Below are 18318 nucleotides of genomic sequence, written 5' to 3'. Positions count from 1 at the left end.
TTGTATTTTGATTCCGTAGCCCACATGTCGATAGATGTCCAGAATCAGCAGCATCCACTGTGGTCCTTTTTATCCTGGGCAACGACTGAGCCAGTATAGACTTTGTTTTGGTTTGATTCTCCATAATGCTAATGGGTTAGGTGCTCTTGGTTCCATTCCTCAGCTGAGACCTCTCTGGCTTGGTTGGACCTGCTGGTAGTTACACTACCACCAACACAGCTCTCAGCGTCATCGGAATGGTTAAGCCCCCCACCACCACCATGGCAAGGAAAAATTCAGCCGCTATCAGGACCTCAAGATTGAACTTCAAAGACTCTGGCAGAAACCAGTGCAGGTGGTGATTGGCACATTGGGTGCCATGCCAAAAGATCTCAGCCGGCATTTGGAAACAACAGACATTGACAAAATTATGATCTGCCAACTGCAAAAGGCCACCCTGCTGGGATCTGCGCACATCATCCGAAAATACATCACACAGTCCTAGACACTTGGGAAGTGTTTGACTTGTGATTTTGTGATAGGAAATCCAGCATATCTATCTTGTTTGCTGTGTCATAAAATAAAATAATAATAATAAACTTTATTTCTATTCTGTCCTATCTCCCCAAAGGGACTCAGGGCATATAATGGAAACATTCAATGCCTTCACAAAAACTGACAAATACCAACATAGAATCCCAGAAAAACCCCACATATGAAAACAGCAATTAAAACTTTAGCCCAAAAATGTCATTATTTTAATTAGATACCATTTAATAAGAAACTAAACATCATTCTATGCTGTTTAAAACTGTAGTTACATATAAAGCATTTACTTTCTATATAAAAGAATATTGATAACAATAATAAATAATAATAAACTTTATTTATACCCCGCCACCATCTCCCTGAAGGGATTTGTGGTGGCTCACAAAAGTACTCCAAGGTGCCACACACAAAATAGAATTACATAGCATAAAAACAATATGAAAAATTGACTGAATACAAAACAAAGGACCACATCAAATGATAAAAATTAAATGTATAAAAAGCAGTAATACCCGAGGGTAACTAGGCTTCTTCAAGTAATGAAATAAAGTGCTGAAGTAACAAATGGTCATTGTCACATATAACCATAGTGGACTACTCTAGGTCAAAGGACTATTTAAAAAGCCATGTTTTTAGGCTAGACCAGAGCCAGTCCAACAATGAGGCAAATTAAGTGGTCGCTTCGGGTGCAAAACATACGGGGGTGCAGTCGAGACTGCTTTTTCTGTTGATTTGTTGTAAAACATTATGTTTTGGTGCTTAATTTGTAAAATCTTAAAGTAATTTGATGTTTAATAGGCTTTTCCTTAATCCCTCCTTATTATACAACATTTTTGCTTATCCAACGCTTTTATTTTTCAGTGATTGGTTTGGGGGGGGGCGCCAAAATTCTGTTCGCCTACACTTGAAAAATACCTAGGGCCGGCTCTGGACTAGACCAAAAGGCTTGGAGAGTTGGGGCTAACCTAATCTCTCTAGAGAGGGCATTCCAGAGCCGGGGAGCCACCACCAAGAAGGTCCTCTCTCTTGTCCCCACCAACTCTACCTGTGACAGTGGTGGAGGTGAGAGAAGGGCCTCCCCAACAGATCCCAGGGCCCGCACAGGTTCATAGAAGGAGACGTGGACTCAAAGCAAATGAAAGATTTTTGGTCTCATTAGAATATACTGCAGTCATAGGATTGTATCACCTCAAAATACATGTGGAAAGGTTGCCTGTTTTGGAAGAATCACTATAGTTTCATAAATTCCAATATTTCACAAATGAAAACCAACACACTTGTCTCCAAGCAATGTCAGAGAATTCCCAAGATGGAAAAAGTTATTTGTGAAGAAGGACAAGTAAGCAAGGAGAGGTTGTAGTGGTTTGCTTTTGCTTGAGGCTACTGGGAAGAGAAGGATTTTGCCCTGCTACTTTTGCAATTTGAAATCAGTTTGCAGCAACTGAAGCAAGCTCAGGGCAAAGAGGGGAAGTGGGAGAGGAGTAAAGAGAAACGAGGACATTTTTTTTTAAAATAATCTTTATTAAATTTTCCATTTACATATTAAAATATAGATATAAGATAATAAGCATGATTAATAGTGAGATAGAATAGGAAAAAGAAGAAAGAAGAAAAAAAAAGAAAAAAGAAAGAAAAAAGAAAGAAAAAAGAGAATAGAGAATATATATAAAATAAATTGGACTTCTGGGCATCTTCCTGGAGATTCCCTTCCTTTTCATTCTTCAATCTTTTCCTTGTTTCATTTCGTTTCTCTGGAGTCCGAAACGAGGACATTTTTAAAGTGGGATCACATAGATTTATCAGGTTTGTCCCTCCTAAATTGGGAGATCTGGTCTTGCCGTTGGAGAGAATGCTTCTGGAACATGGCCATACAGCCTGGAAAACTCACGGCAATCCAATGAAGGATTAACTGGAACTATCCCCTGCAAATGTCTCATTGAGTTCCGTGGCACATGATCTCAGGAAACTGTGCACAGGATTTCAGCCTTAGTTTAATAAATTAAAATATGATGATGAACTGCTTTTCATTGTTTTTCATTAAAAAATACAAAATCCACTTCAGGCAATTTCACTAAAAACTGAACCAACCAAGGTGAAATAGAGGAGATAAGAATATCTTTCTTTGCCAACATCAATAACCAAGGCATCTCAACCACAATGATTTCTCCTTTGCATATATAGTTTGAGAGGATTCCTGGAAATCCAGACCACCAATTCCTTTAATATCTTTATTGTTTTTCTAAAGCATAAATTCTGCTACTCAGGAATTCCAGTATATATAGTCCTACTTCTAAAAAAAATAAAATAAATCATCATCTTCCAAAGCACAGAAGGACAGAAGGTATGCTCTTGATGCTTAGATTACTTCGCTCATGTCTAGATGTTCTTAAAGCAAACTATAACTTTTAAAAAATGAAAGTAACTCAGTAAAGTAATTCAGTAACAGAAGAATGGCTTGACCTATGCACTGCTATACATGTTTACTTGGACAAAACCCTACTGTATTCATTGTACCTGACTCATTGAAGAAGATGTGTTTCTGGGCATTAACCCTTTAACAGAAAGTTCAGAGGTAAAAATACATAAAAAGAATAGAGATAGGTTCTGTCACCACAAAAAAGAGCAGTCCAACATGTTTCAATAAACCATCCCTGTTTTCCCCAAAATAAAACCTACCCAGAAACACCTGGTCGCTCTAAACAAATTCAAGTCCCCAGGGTCGGATCCACTACATCCAAGAGTATTGAAGGAACTAGAAGTTATTTTGGAATGACTGGCAATCATCTTTGAGAGTTCTTGGAGAACGGGAGAAGTCCCAGCAGATTGGAGGAGGGCAAATGTGGTCCCTATCTTCAAGAAGGGAAAAAAGAATGACCCAAACAATTACCGTCCAGTCAGCCTCACATCAATACCAGGCAAAATTCTGGAAAAGATAATTAAGGAAGTGATCTGCAAACACTTAGAAACAAATGCTGTCATCTCTAATAGTCAACATGGATTTATAAAAAAACAAATCATACCAGACTAATAGAGTTACAAGCTGGGTAGATACGGGGAATGCCGTGGATGTAGCGTATCTGGATTTGACAAGGTCCCGCATGACCTTGCAAACAAGCTAGTCAAATATGGGCTAGGCAAAACTACAGTTAGGTGGATCTGTAATTGGCTAAGTGAACGAACCCAAAGAGTGCTCATCAATGAGTCTTCTTCATCCTAGAAAGGTTCCGTCCTGGGCCCAGTTCCGCAGGGTTCCGTCCTGGGCCCAGTTCTGTTCAACATCTTTATTAATGACTTAGATGAAGGGCAAGAAGACACGATCATCAAGTTTGCAGATGACACCAAACTGGGAGGGATAACCAATACTCCAGAAGACAGGAGCAGAATCCAAAACAATCTTAACAGATTCGAGAGATGGGTCAAAACTAACAAAATGAAGTTCAACAGGGACAAATGCAAGATATTTCACTTAGGCAGAAAAAATGAAATACAAAGATAAAGAATGGGGGACGCCTGGCTCAACAGCAGTATGTGTGAAAAAGATCTTGGAGTCCTCATGGACAATAAGTTAAACATGAGCCAACAATGTGATGCGGCAGCTAAAAAGGCCAATGGGATTCTGGCCTGCATAAATAGGAGTATAGCATCTAGATCCAGGGAAATCAGGCTCCCCCTCTATTCTGCCTTGGTCAGACCACACCTGGAATACTGTGTCCAATTTTGGGCACCGCAATTGAAGGGAGATGTTGATAAGCTGGAAAGTGTCCAGAGGAGGGCAACTGTGATGTCTCATGGGCCTTGTAGTCCCGTTCCTAGTGCTATTGTGGCAGACGAGGAGGAAAACATGGGATTTCCACCGGTTCAGTTTGAAACGGAGCCTCTCCACCTGGAGGATGTTTGTCCTCAGGAAGTTACCCAAACAAGCTTTGAGCAGAATTCTCCCCCGTTTTCCCGAAAGGACAATTATAATAGAGATAGAGGAGTCAGGGAGGCTAATCGCCGGAGTCTCAGAATCGCTGCCAAACAACTAGCTGATTAAGTCTGCTTCCCTTGGGAAATTCTAAGGAGTCATGCATCTGGACAGAGTTGGGTTTCGCTTCTTGTTCTCCAGGGAAAGTGTTCTGTTGGCGGGAAAACAAGACCCTATATAGGGGTTTTGCCGCAAGGGGAACCTTGCGGAGTCAATTGATCAGCTGGAGAGAGAGATCGTGTGTGGACTTCGTACTCCTTGTTCCCTGCTTCCCGGATCTAGTTTCAAGTCTTGCCTTGTCTCACGTTTTGCCACGGACCTTGTTTCATGCTTCAAGTTGCCACGTTTCAAGTCTTTGATCCAGCCAAGAATCAAGCTCATGATCCAGCCTTGTTGTCAAGCTTCAATGGACTAAAAGACCTTGTCATCTCCCCACACTATTGCTTGGCAAAGTGTGTGTTTCGGTTAATGGATTATAACTTTGAACTCTAATATCTTATATTGGACAATATTTTCCTGGACTATATTTGGCCTTTCCTGAAAGGTCTGCTTCTGAACTATATTCTTCACTTGTTTTTATTGACTTTATATAATTCTTTAATAAAGATATTAGATAGAATCTGGTCTCTGCGCATGGTTATTGGTGCTCTGCAGCCTGGGTCCTGACAGCAACTAAAATGATCAAGGGTCTGGAGAACAGGCCCTACGAGGAGTGGCTTAAAGAGCTGGGCATGTTTAGCCTGCAGAAGAAAAGGCTGAGAGGAGACATGATAGCCATGTACAAATATGTGAGGGGAAGTCATAGGGAGGAGGGAGCAAGCTTGTTTTCTGCTGCCCTGGAGAATAAGACGTGGAACAATGGCTTCAAACTACATGAAAGGAGATTCCACCTGAACATTAGGAAGAACTTCCTCACTGTGAGAGCTGTTCGGCAGTGGAACTCTCTGCCCCAGAGTGTGGTTGAGGCTCCTTCTTTGGAGGTTTCTAAGCAGAGGCTGAATGGCCATCTGTCGGGGGTGCTTTTAATGTCATCCTCCTGCTTCTTGGCAGGGGGTTGGACTGGCTGGCCCATGAGGTGTCTTCCAACTCTCTGATTCTATGATCTATGATTCTACCCCGAAAAGAAGATTTTTCAGCATTTCTGAGGATGCTCGAAATATAAGCCCTATTTCAAAAATGAGCCCTATAGTTCATTTAAAAGTCAATTTGGAAAAATAAGACAGCCCCAGAAAACAAGCTCTAAAGCATCTTTTGGAGCAAAAAATAATATAAGACACTGTCTTATTTTGGGGGAAACAGGGCTTTATCCAAAATTAACAATACAGTAGGGCTAGTTATGTGAGCTCATTGAACATGGTTTCATTTATACAAGAAGACCTACGAATCCCATAGAATTAGGAGGACTTAGCAATGCCTAAGCATTATTCATTTCAGTTAAGAAAAATAGGGTTCCAGATTTGTGAAAATCATATTGTACTAAGGATCCTGGAATGAATCTCTCATTGTAATATGGGGGCCTTCTATGCACATGAGAAATGAAACAACCAGATCAAGTAAACCTTGCATAAGTATACAAAAGCATTTTGATCCGTGGGAAGAGGAGAGTAAGAGGATGACGATCACGTTGTTGTTGTTGTTTTTGTTGTTGTTGTTGTTGTTGTTGTTTTTGTTGTTGTTGTTGTTGTTGTTGTTGTTGTTCTAGATACAAATTGAGAACTTCTTCCAAAACGTATCTAGGCATGACGTATGATTTCAATTTTGGTGGCCAAGTGTATAGATCTAATAAATGTTTTGTTTTTTGTTTTGTTCTTTTACTTGATGGGAGTAGCTGGTGAGGCAGGTTTATCTGCTCTCCCCCTTTCTCTCTCTTTTGATGTCTGTACATGCTCCTAAGGGATTCTGGAGGCTACTGCTATTTATCTTGTCTATTGTAAGCAGGCACACAACTACAGTGGGATCAGTTAGAGTAGAATCCCATTCTTTCACAGCTTTATTGCAGGACTTATCACAGATATATTGCTGCAGTGTGACACCAAAATTATGTATTTTTCCATCCTTTCTCCTCCACTATCCTCTAGATGCTGATGCTGCTAAAAAAAACTTCCTGCTAGACAAAGGGCTAGAAGGAAAAGCAGGGCTTGGTGGTTATAAAAGGACTTTGCAGGAAGGCTTTGTTAACAGGAGTATATGTTGCTGAATTCATGGTTGTAACCTTGGTTGATTAATTGCTAAGTTCCTGTGGAGTAATTGAACAATCAGTCAATGCAATTTCACATTACAAATAGAGGGCTAAAGGGTAAAGCACCTTTTTTATTTTGCATGAAGCATATATGTCTTACAGGAGTCTTCTTTTTAGATTTATTTATTTATTTATTTATTTATTTATTTATTTATTTATTTATTTATTACAAGCATTTATATCCCACCCTTCTCATCCCCAAGGGAGGACTCAGATGAGATACCTTCTAGTCTCACATTGGAATAAATGTTCCTTACAAAATCATTCATCCATTTGGCTTTTAGTTTTTTAAAACTTTTTTAAAAGATGAAGTCTGTTGCCAGATAAATCAGGGATACCTTTTAGTCATGCTAAATATTTTAATCTGGCTAGGCTAAGACTGGGGAACCGCTGGCCCTTCCAATGTTGCGGCACTACAGTTCCTATCATGCTTAACCATTATCTACCTGGATTAGGACTGATGAGAGAAGACCTCAAACAACACCTGATGGGGCACAAGTTGCCCATCCTAAATCCAACCAATTGGTTAGCTATACTGAAGACTTAATGAAACTGGTGGGCGAAAGAAAAGAAAAGAAAAGAAAAAAGAAAAGGAAGAAAGATCCATCAACTTTTGTCCTTGTCAAGACTAGAGCTTGGCATAATATTCTCGATCTTAGAAAAAAATACTGCTTTTCTCCTTCTAAACTTTTGTGAAGTCTAAGTTTTATTAAAAGTTTTCCCCTGACTCCTGTATTTGAGTTTGATTTTATATTGTCTGTGTACCATCATTTTTTTTTTATTTTAAAAAAGGACATTTAAAACTACCAAGAAATGGCTGAACTCTATTCGGTGGAAATGTCCCAGGCTGACTGCTTCCCCGAGGGTTGTTCTGTCCTTCGCGCAATTACACATTAAATCAAACATTGCTGGATTCACAATTTACTATGATATTATTAAAACTGCCAAAGTGTGTGTCCTTCTTTCACTCAAAAATCAGCATGGCACTGAAAAAGCATGGGCATGTGTTACGTTTGCTGATGCAAAGCAAATATGAAATGGAAGGAAGGACATTAATGAAGATTTGCACAGTGCCCTTAAACTTTAGAGCAAATCCTTTACTTTCTATGTTCATTGCTATTGTGAGAGCTTGAAATAAAGTTATTTGTTGGATTGCAGTGCTCCAGAGTCCTGTAGCCTGGGAACTGTAGTCCAAAAAGTAATTCTCATAAGAACTGGCTGCCATACAGGTATATTATAAGGATGCTAATGATGTGATCCTATTTAAAGCAAGAGTTTTTCCAGGCTCGCAACAGCAGCACGCATACCCCTACCCCCATTTGGGAAATAAATAGCTGGAAGCTCTCCAAAGGTAGCTAAGACCAAAGAGAAGATGAATTGGCTGGCAAAAGCTCTCGCTCTCTCCTTTCCCAGGCACAGGGCCCAACAGATCAATGGAAAAGGCACCACAGATATAATGCCAAGGTAAAATGAGCCTTCGTTTTCTTAGTACAAAGTTAAGCTAATGATACCTAAGTTTGTGACTCATCAGACTGGCTTTCCTGCAGTTAATACCCATCCATCCCTATCAAAGATATCTATAGATGTCTGTGATGAGAGCGACAGTTACTAGATTAATCAATTAGATTTTTCGATGTGTTACATGATCCAAGAAACGATGCGGCAGTGAAAAAAGCCAATGGGATTTTGGCTTGCATAAATAGGGGTATAGCATCTAGATCCAGGGAAGTCATGCTACCCCTCTATTCTGCCTTGGTCAGACCACACCTGGAATACTGTGTCCAATTCTGGGCACCACAGTTGAAGGGAGATGTTGACAAGCTGGAAAGTGTCCAGAGGAGGGTGACTAAACTGATCAAGGGTCTGGAGAACAAGCCCTATGAGGAGTGGCTTAAAGAGCTGGGCATGGTTAGCCTGCAGAAGAGAAGGCTGAAAGGAGACGTGACAGCCATGTACAAATATGTGAAAGGAAGTCATAGGGAGGAGGGAGCAAGCTTGTTTGCTGTTGCCCTGCAGACTAGGATGCGGAACAATGGCTTCAAACTAAAAGAAAGGAGATTCCACCTGAAAATCAAGAAAAACTTCCTCACTGTGAGGGCTGTTCGGCAGTGGAACTCTCTCCCCTGGACAGTGGTGGAGGCTCCTTCTTTGGAGGCTTTTAAGCAGAGGCTGAATGGCCACCTGTCGGGGGTGCTTTGAAAGATTTTCCTGTTTCTTGCAGGGGGTTGGACTGGATGGCCCGCGAGGTCTCTTCCAACTCTACGATTTTATGATTCTATGATTCATTTGGGGTGCTTTATTGCAGGCTAAGCAGAGATCTTGGGGAGGAGGAAGATTTGGATTTGAACGAATCCTTCATCCAAAACCAACACAGGCCAGTTTGGGCTGATTCACAAGAAAGCCAAATTTAAGCAGTGATCTTCAGTAGACCAATTTTCATAGAAATGGCTGCAGCTGCACCCAACTTCAAAGCAGTTGGCATGATTCACCAGTGAAAATGGACACTGAAAGTTGAAAACGGATCCCAAATGAGGGAACCCCGGCCAACAGATGCAGTGCAGCCAGTTTCACCCTGCCAGTGTAGTCACACTGCATAATATCTGGGTATACCCTGGGAAAGACTGAAGCTGGAATGTCACCGCAGTTGTCTAAGGGTAAATTGTACCATTCCCAATGGGCAAGCAGGCCAGCAGGTGGAGATCCTTGACCCATTTGGTGAGCCAATCCTGATAAACTATAACCAAATAAAGTTGTGACCTTTTGTTGCCCAATGCAGAGTTTATTGTCACTATTGTAGTTATCAAGCGGGATGTCGCCAATATCCACAACTACCCAGGAAACAGAGAGTTGGAAGGGACTGTCAGATTCATGCAGTGCACTTCTTCTTCTCTATGTCAAATGGGATCAACTCATTTAGCTTAATGCAGGGGTCTCAAAAATTTGACAACAGTAAATGTTTTCTGAACTTCACCTAGTAGCAGAGGCGGTTCAACCACCAGGCCAACTAGGCAGTTGCCTGTGGCACCATCTTGTTGGGGGCGCCATCGAGGCAACTCCTGTCTCCTGCGGCCTGCCTCCACTGCCACGCCTCCCTCCGCAAGGAAGGAGCCGAGGTCGCCACAAAGCCCCGAACACCTTCCTTCTCAACAGGAAGGTGTTCGGGGCTTTGCAGAGCAGAGAAGCTGCCGAACACCTTCCTGGCGAGGCCTTCCTGGCGAGGCCTCACTAGGAAGGCCTCGCCAGGAAGGCGTTCGGCGGTTTTCCCAAAGCCCCAAACGCCTTCCTGGTGAGAACGAATGTCTGGATTTCTCCTGTTTTCAGAGTGTTGTTCTTTATTTATTGTCCTGATTTTAGAGGGTTTTTTTTAATACCGGGGGCTATCTGGGTTATCTAAGTCCACACTGCCCTATATCCCTGTTCAATGTTTGGTGCTAAATTAGCAAATATAGTAATTCCTACATAACATTACCATGTATTAAACTGCTTTTTCTGTTGATTTGTTGTAAAACATGATGTTTTGATGCTTAATTTGTAAAATCTTAATGTAATTTGATGTTTAATAGGCTTTTCCTTAATCCCTCCTTATTATCCAACATTTTTGCTTATCCAATGCTTTTATTTTGCAGTGATTGGTTTGGGGGGCGCCAAAATTCTGTTCGCCTACTCTTGAAAAATACCCAGGGCCGGCTCTGCCTAGTAGCCATTTTAGACATTTACAAGAAGCTGTTGTACAGTGTTTACTGTGGTCTGTGCAGAAGATGCTTCAGCTATCTATATAAATAAAAATGTAATGTCAGTTTGTGGGGACCTCATATCTCCCAAACAACTTCCCCGATTGCGACTAAATTTGGGCACAAGATAACATTCAAACTGGTGAGTGTTTTAAGGTATTCAAATACCTACTATCATAAACCTGTCACACCTGAGACAGGTAAAACCATGCCCCTTAGCAACAGCCAATCACTCTCCTCCTCCCTTAGCAACAGCCAAGCAGTCCTCTCCTTCCTTAGAAACTATCGTAGCAGATGGCTCCTCCACTTACCAACAATGCTAGCAACAGCCAAGGCAGTCTCCTCCCTTTAGCAACCAACGTAGGTCGGGCCGCAAGAAAAGGTTAGGCCTGCCTCCTCACCACTCAGTTTGGCTTGGCAAGTTACACGAAGCCGAGGCTGTGTGGACTAGCCATGGAAAGGAGGGATACTGAGAGTGAAAATTCTTATTGTGGACCCCAGTGAGGTGAGCGAGAGATACCACTACTTATTATATTGTTATGATTGTATCATATTATTATTATTATTATTATTATTATTATTATTATTATTATATTATAATACCATATATAACTCTATTATAGTATAATTATATAAGATCTGTGGAAGGTCCAGGGTGGGAGAAAGATCTCTTTTCTTCTTGAGGCAAGTGTGAATGTTGCAATTGGCCAGCTTGATTAGCATTGAATAGCCTTGTAGCTTTAAAGCCTGGCTTCTTCCTGCCTAGGGAAATCCTTTGTTGGGAGGTGTTAGCTGGCCCTGATTGTTTCATTCCTCTGTTTTCTGAGTGGTGTTCCTCATTTACTGTCCAAATTTTAGAGTTTTTAAAATACTGTTAGCCAGATTTTCAATAATAGGGAGGAGGGGGCACTGGGGTTGCTCCCTGGGAGGGGCCTATGGCCTCTCCCAGCAGGAAAATAACACGGTTCTCTAACCTTTCTTTCCTATTGAACTAGACTGGGCCACAGCAACACATGGCTGGGTACAGCTAGTACTTCATAAGAAACATTTGCAAGGCTTTTTAGTGAGCTTTGCAAATGTTAATTTGTTATGAGTAAATGTTTGACCTATACCTGTTTTATATATCTATATACCCGGGATAACGTATAAATTTGGTGCCCATTGATCAGGAAGAAATCTTGAACTGTTCTTCATTCACCATAATTTCCTGATCCTCTCATCTATCTTACCATTTCTCAAGTATCTTGCCTAAGGGTAGCTCTATGGCACAGTGCAATTTTCATAGCATCGCGATCCAGAATTTAAACACAGTCTTTAAACACATCCACACCTGTGACTCTAACCTTCTGAAAAATTTCACTTTTCTTAACTATGTCCATTTCTATGTTGTCTCTAATTTTCATCACCCAAGACCTTGCATGGTAAGAATACCACTTGAAAATGAAGCCAAAGTATTTTTTTAAACATTCCCATATTTATTCTTCTGGAAGTTGACTATTATTATTTCCTTGCTGGGTCAAATATCCCTGGGGATTTCATTATGCAATTTACTTACCAGGTGGGTAAAGCTTTTATCCATATTTGAACAATTAGAAGACCAGTTTACTCATTGAGTCCTAGCCGGGAAGGCATGAATGGAGGGCAGAAATTAGCACTTTTAGTGTCTTCCTTCCTACATCTTAGACTGATTCTGCCCTGGGTTGGCCATGAAATCATTATGGTTGGTTAATAAAGTTTATTATATCCCAAAGAGCGTATTACCACAAGGAAATAGAGGAGGAGATAGGCAGCTGGGTGATTGATTGATTGATTGATTGATTGATCAGTTGATTAGATGGATCAATTGATTGACAGACTGACTAACTGACTGACTGATGAGAAAGCATGACACCTTCCAGCTCTCAGCAGTATTAACAATAGTGTTTTTAGTAGCTATAGATCCCAGATTTGGACCATAAAGCTTTGCTCCAGGCTCATTGCACTAATCCAGGTAATATTTATCTTACTTGTATATACAAGTGCTGCTTGTCTTACATTTATTCAGAGGTTGGCACTTCTCCTCTTCCGCTTTACAATTGGCTTTGTAGCCTGAAACTAGATACTAACTTCCCTATTAATATCATCATGCTGCTTGCATATATTTTAAAACCTAGGATACTTGGCAATCCAGAGGATGGATTATGTTTTTGTTGGGTGGGAGTCTAGCATATTTAACTTAAAACTGAACACAAAACGGGCCTTATCTGATTATGAAACCATGAAATGGTAAGAGCAGGCATGTCTCATCGGGAAAGGCGGCAGGCCTGGGAGAAGAGAGACTATCTCAGATGGCTCAGCTAGGATTTGTTTTCAGTGTCAAAAGGTTTTCCTCTCTTTGAATGACAGGCTCGGCACACAGATATTTGCAAACTGAATGGGTGAAAGGAAAACAGTGGAAGAATCCTTTTAAAATGTATTTTTTATTGTAATAGAAGCATCAACATACATATCATACATTTCCAATTAATCTTAGTATCTCTTGACTGCTTAAGTTATCAAATTATAATTTTCCTCTAAACCATATCCCCCTACATAATTATTATTACAATTACCTATAAAATAACTGATAAAATAAGAAAAGGGCACTTAGAATTCACTTCTTAACTACTGCCCTAAAGACATTAACTTCAAGAAAATAGTTATCTTCTCACTATTACCAAGTATGAGCTGCCTATTAGAGCTCCCGGTGGCACTATGGGTTAAACCCTTGTGCCAGCAGACTGCTGATTTGAAGGTTGGGTTGCTGACCTGAAGGTTGCCGGTTCATATCCAACCTGGGGACAGCACGGATGAGCTCCCTCTGTCAGCTCCAGCTCCCCATGCGGGGACATGAGAGAAGCCTCCCACAAAGATGGTAAACCATCAAAAATATCTGGGCATCCTGTGGGCAACGTCCTTGCAGACAGACAATTCTCTCACACCAGAAGTGACTTGCAGTTTCTCAAGTTGCTCCTGACATGAAAAAGCTGCCTATTTCTAGATAGTCCTATTTCTATTACAGTTAATCTTCAAAACCTGCAAGTATCTGCATAATATGGCAGGATAGACATTTATTGGAACTTCAGTTGAATAATTTCCCAGAAATGAAATATTGTATGCGCATAAGAAAGCTCAGAGCACTTGTACCAACATTTCAAGCCAAGAAAGAATTCTCATTTAAAAAGACATGTTTTTCCATACTTGCTGACACACCTCAAAAACACTGATTCAACTACAAAGTGAGCTAAATCAACAAGTCAGTAGGTTATTGTGTGTTTTCCAGGCTGTATAGCCATGTTCCAGAAGCATTCTCTCCTGACGTTTCACCCACATCTATGGCAGGAATCCTCAGAGGTTGTGAGGGCGAAACATCAGGAGAGAATGCTTCTGGAACATGGCCAGAAGCAGTCAGGCAGTTTTCAATGTCTCCTTTCAATTCCAGGTCCAGAACCTTGTTCATGTCATGCTTGCTATACTTGGTATATTTCTGAAAAACACTGCGGAGATGGTTGGGACTTCTTGTAGTGAGGATGCTGATAAAGCAGTTGATATCTGTTCCCTTTCTTCTTTCTCCAGCTTCATACAAAGCCCGTGCACAACCCAGTGATTCCAGCCATGAAAGCCTTCGCCAACACATTGAACAAGTCAATAGTCAACGAGTAGGGGGATACCATTGTTTTTTCCCATTTAAAGGCCATGGTTGTTGTTGTTGTTGTATATGCCTTCATATTGTTTCTGACTGATATCCATGGCAAACCTATCACATTTTCAGGTGTGACTCACCCATGAGCAAGAAAGGAATCTAACTCGGGTGTCCAGGGTTGTAGTCCAACAGTCAAACCACTTCATCACACTGGGAATCGCTTAAACCAGTACTCCAGGGCACAATTTGTTTGCTTGAAATTAAAAAACTAATAGTTTACATAACCTTTCCTTCTCCTTACCTCCCCGCCTGTTTTTCTGGCAGTGGAAAATGCCAACCCTTCTCCATTTCAGCAAGCATGCTATACATATGAAGATTCTATCTGTTATAGAACAGGGGGAGAAATTGAATACACAGTAACATAAGAAAGCAGGGGGTGGGATGGATTTTTTAAAAGAAGCCCCCTAAAGCCCACTTTGTCTATTCAACAGTTTGTTTTGCTTCCTATAGAATTTATTTTGGCTATGGCTAGATTGACGGTGATTAGATTTGAAACCTCGCCCGTGTATCTTGGGCAAAATACCCCGTTGTGTTTGTATATTTAACACAGATTTGGATAATGAGCATGTTCTTTATTAACAGTTAGATATGAATGTTAAACAGTGCTGTAAAGAGGTCACTCAACAACAGCACCGCAGTTTACCATTTTCTTTGCTGGATATTTCCCTAATCAAAGTATGCAGCAGGGAGAAATCCAAACTGTTTTCACCATCCCTGCCGCCACCAAAACAAAAAACAAAAAACCAAGCCCCCAAAGACCCTGAGCACTATCAAATGTCTTATTAGCCCGGAAAGATCAGTCTGTGAGCCCTGAGAGATGGCAGACCTTATAGGATCATTCTCTGCCAAGAAATGCAGGATTAATATTTTAGTTTGGAGTGTATATTAGGATGGCTGGTGCAAAGTAAATCCTGAAACCTCCATAGCATCTTTAGAGTTGACTGTCAATAGATTTGAAATTCACGCATACATCACAAAAAGCAGGGTGGAAGGCAAGGAGACAGAGAAGGGAATGTTGATCTGCTTCAGAAAACTGGGCAGGAAATGCCCGCTGCCGAGTCTGTGGTCCGCACAGTTTTCCTTTCACAGACACACGCAGACCGGCTATTCCCTGGTGACAGTTCTCTGCACTTTTCAATCCCACACAGGATTTCCTTCTGTCTGAAAGTGTAAGAATTGCTGCAGTAAACACTGTGCATATGCCTTCCAGCTGTTGCCCTCATTCTACCACCGAATACCAGTGACAAGAAAAGTATTATTTTCCCCTAAAACCTTTTAATCTCCCAGACTGTGGAATTTTCATAGGCAGAGCTCACTTCACTTTTTTTCCTCCTCAGGAACTTTATCTTCATTAACAAATGGAAGTTTTGCAAAGGTGAAACACTAATTTCCTTCCTTTTCCCCCTTTCTCTTTTTCTCCAGGAAAGTATTTTGTATATGAGCTTAAGACAGAAAGCTACACCTACAGCTAGGGGTGGAAAAGAAATGCATTGGGCTTTTCTATTTCCCATTGATAATGCTTAGAGCCCCCGGAGGTGCAGTGGATTAAACCGCTGAGCTGCTGAGCTTGCTGACCAAAAGGTCAGCGGTTCAAGTCCGGGGAGTGGGTTGAGCTCCCACTGTTAGCCCCAGCTTCCGCCAACCCAGCAATTCAAAAACATGCAAATGTAAGTAGATCAATAGGTACCACTCCAGTAGGAAGGTAACAGCGCTCCATGCAGTCATGCTGGCCACGTGACCTTGGAGGTGTCTACGGACAACGCCGGCTTTTCAGCTTAGAAAGGGAGATGAACACCAATCCCCAGAGTCGGACAGGACTAGACTTAATGTCAGGGGAAAATCTTTACCTTTACCTTTACCTAATGCTTAAAAGCACATAATCACACTGCTTATCACACAAATTGGTGTCATATCAGTGGAATTCCAGTCTTACTCTCCATTGTTTGGCCTTACTTTTTAATTCATGAGTAGACTCCTGGAAGTGCTTTGTTTCAGCATCGAAACATGTACAATAAGTAACTAATGTTGATGCTGCAGCTGTGTGATGTGTGTGTAATTTTTCTCCACTACACCTCCCTGTACTCAAACTGAGGGCATTCAGCTTCTGGCAAATACATGGAGAGGACTTCTGGCTGCATTGCCATTTTTTGCTCATTCGCCTACTTTAAAAAAAGTTATCTTGTAATTCTGCAATTTTTTCCTGGCATTATTCTGTTTTTGTTTGTTATATAAGCATTCCCTTAATGTGCAATATACTGTTGAGATATTTTTTGTAAAATGTGTGTTCAGCCACATTCGGGTACATGCCAACAGTGTTGATTTGTTAGCAAGAATTGCCTTATACACACATACTTGTGACTCGAATTGATAAACACTGTCCTTGATTAAACTTTGTGTTTGTGTTTCCTTGTACATTACAACTGTACCCTCGGTTTCACTTCTGATACGATAAATAAATAAAACTTGTCATGCATTTTTTGTTGAAAAAACATCTATGAAGCCATAATGTGCATCGGAAATATGTATATATGTGACTAAAAACCTGACATACAATATGAAACCTATATCCAAAGGGGATACTGGAAACAAAAGTGGTTCTGACAGATTTCGATGACCGTAATCTACAGCTAGACTGACTCCTATAAGGATTGAGAATGGAGGAATAAGGCTGGTTTTATACTGCCAAATAGGCAATTTGAACTTCATTATATGGTTAGTGTAGAAGCATATAATGCAATTCAATGCACTTCAAACTGCATTACAGTAGAGTCTCACTTATCCAACCTTCACTTATCCAACATTCTGTATTATCCAACACAGTTTGTCTTTTAGTAGTCAGTGTTTTTGTAGTGAATGTTTTCAATACATTGTGATGTTTTGATGCTAAATTCATAAATACGGTAATTACTACATAACATTACTGTGCATTGAACTGGTTTTTCTATCAATTTGTTGTAAAGCATGATGTTTTGGTGCTTAATTTCTAAAATCATAACATAATTTGATGTTTAATAGGCTTTTCCTTAATCCCTCCTTATTATCCAACATTTTCGCTTATCCAATGTTCTGCCAGCCTATTTATGTTGGATATTTATTTATTTATTTATATTCCGCCCTTCTCACTCAGGGTGGATCACATTATATACATATAGGGCAAACATTCAATGCCCATATACACATAAAACCGAGACAGAGCCAGACGCAGAGGCAATTTAACCTTCTCCTGAGGGGATGGCCACAGGGGGAGCAGCTGCTTCATCATCCACTGTGACAGCACTTCCTCATTCCAACGTCGTAAATTAGTTAAATTTGCCTCCTCACTTTATAAGTGGTACCTTATTTCCTACTTGATAGATGCAACCATCTTTTGGGTTGCTAGGTCAGCAACGAGCAGGGGCTATTTTTTATTTTTTAATTGACGGGTGCTCACCCCGCCATGGGCTGGCCTCGAACTCATGACCTCATGGTCAGAGTGATTTCTTGCAGCAGGCTGCTCACCAGCCTGCGCCACAGCCCAGCCCCAAGCAAGACTCTACTGTATATGGTTCTTAACTGACCATCCAAAGTTTATTTGTTATTTTATTTATTGGTATGACCCAATGTGTGACTCACAAATAGCTAGTCACTGCAATCTGAATATCTCTGAAAACAGTGAGCTGTCCTCTGTGATGTCATTGTAACAAAATATAAACTTAAAATATTCAAAGGAGAAAATCATTTAACTAAATTTAGAGAGGCGTACTTTTAAAAGTAACCCAGGTAGAAATAGAATGGGGTGGAAGCCTAGGTGCAAAAGTAACACTTATAAAAATATATAGTTTGCAGTGCAGGCAGTCCCCAAGTTATGAACAAACATAGGTTTGTTCTTAAGTTGAATTTGTATGTAAGTAGAACAGGTACATTTTAAGTGTAACTCCAGCCAAATATATGGGGTGCTTGTTTTGCTGTCTGTGCCCCTATTCAGAAGATTTCATCTCACTTTCTGTCCCTGTGATAATTGGATTTTGAAGAAATTGGCTTGTTGTGGAAACAAGGATTGGTGAGAAAGCTTCAATGGAGACACCTTTTTTTCATGATAACACTTTCAGGGGTTAGGAGTATATTTCTATCGCTTCCTGTTCTCTTGCCCCCA

Source organism: Anolis carolinensis, chromosome 1 (assembly GCF_035594765.1).
Source record: "Anolis carolinensis isolate JA03-04 chromosome 1, rAnoCar3.1.pri, whole genome shotgun sequence".
In the NCBI taxonomy this organism is placed as follows: domain Eukaryota; kingdom Metazoa; phylum Chordata; class Lepidosauria; order Squamata; family Dactyloidae; genus Anolis; species Anolis carolinensis.
The sequence above is the reverse complement of the archived record's forward strand: the minus strand, read 5'-3'. Positions refer to the sequence as shown.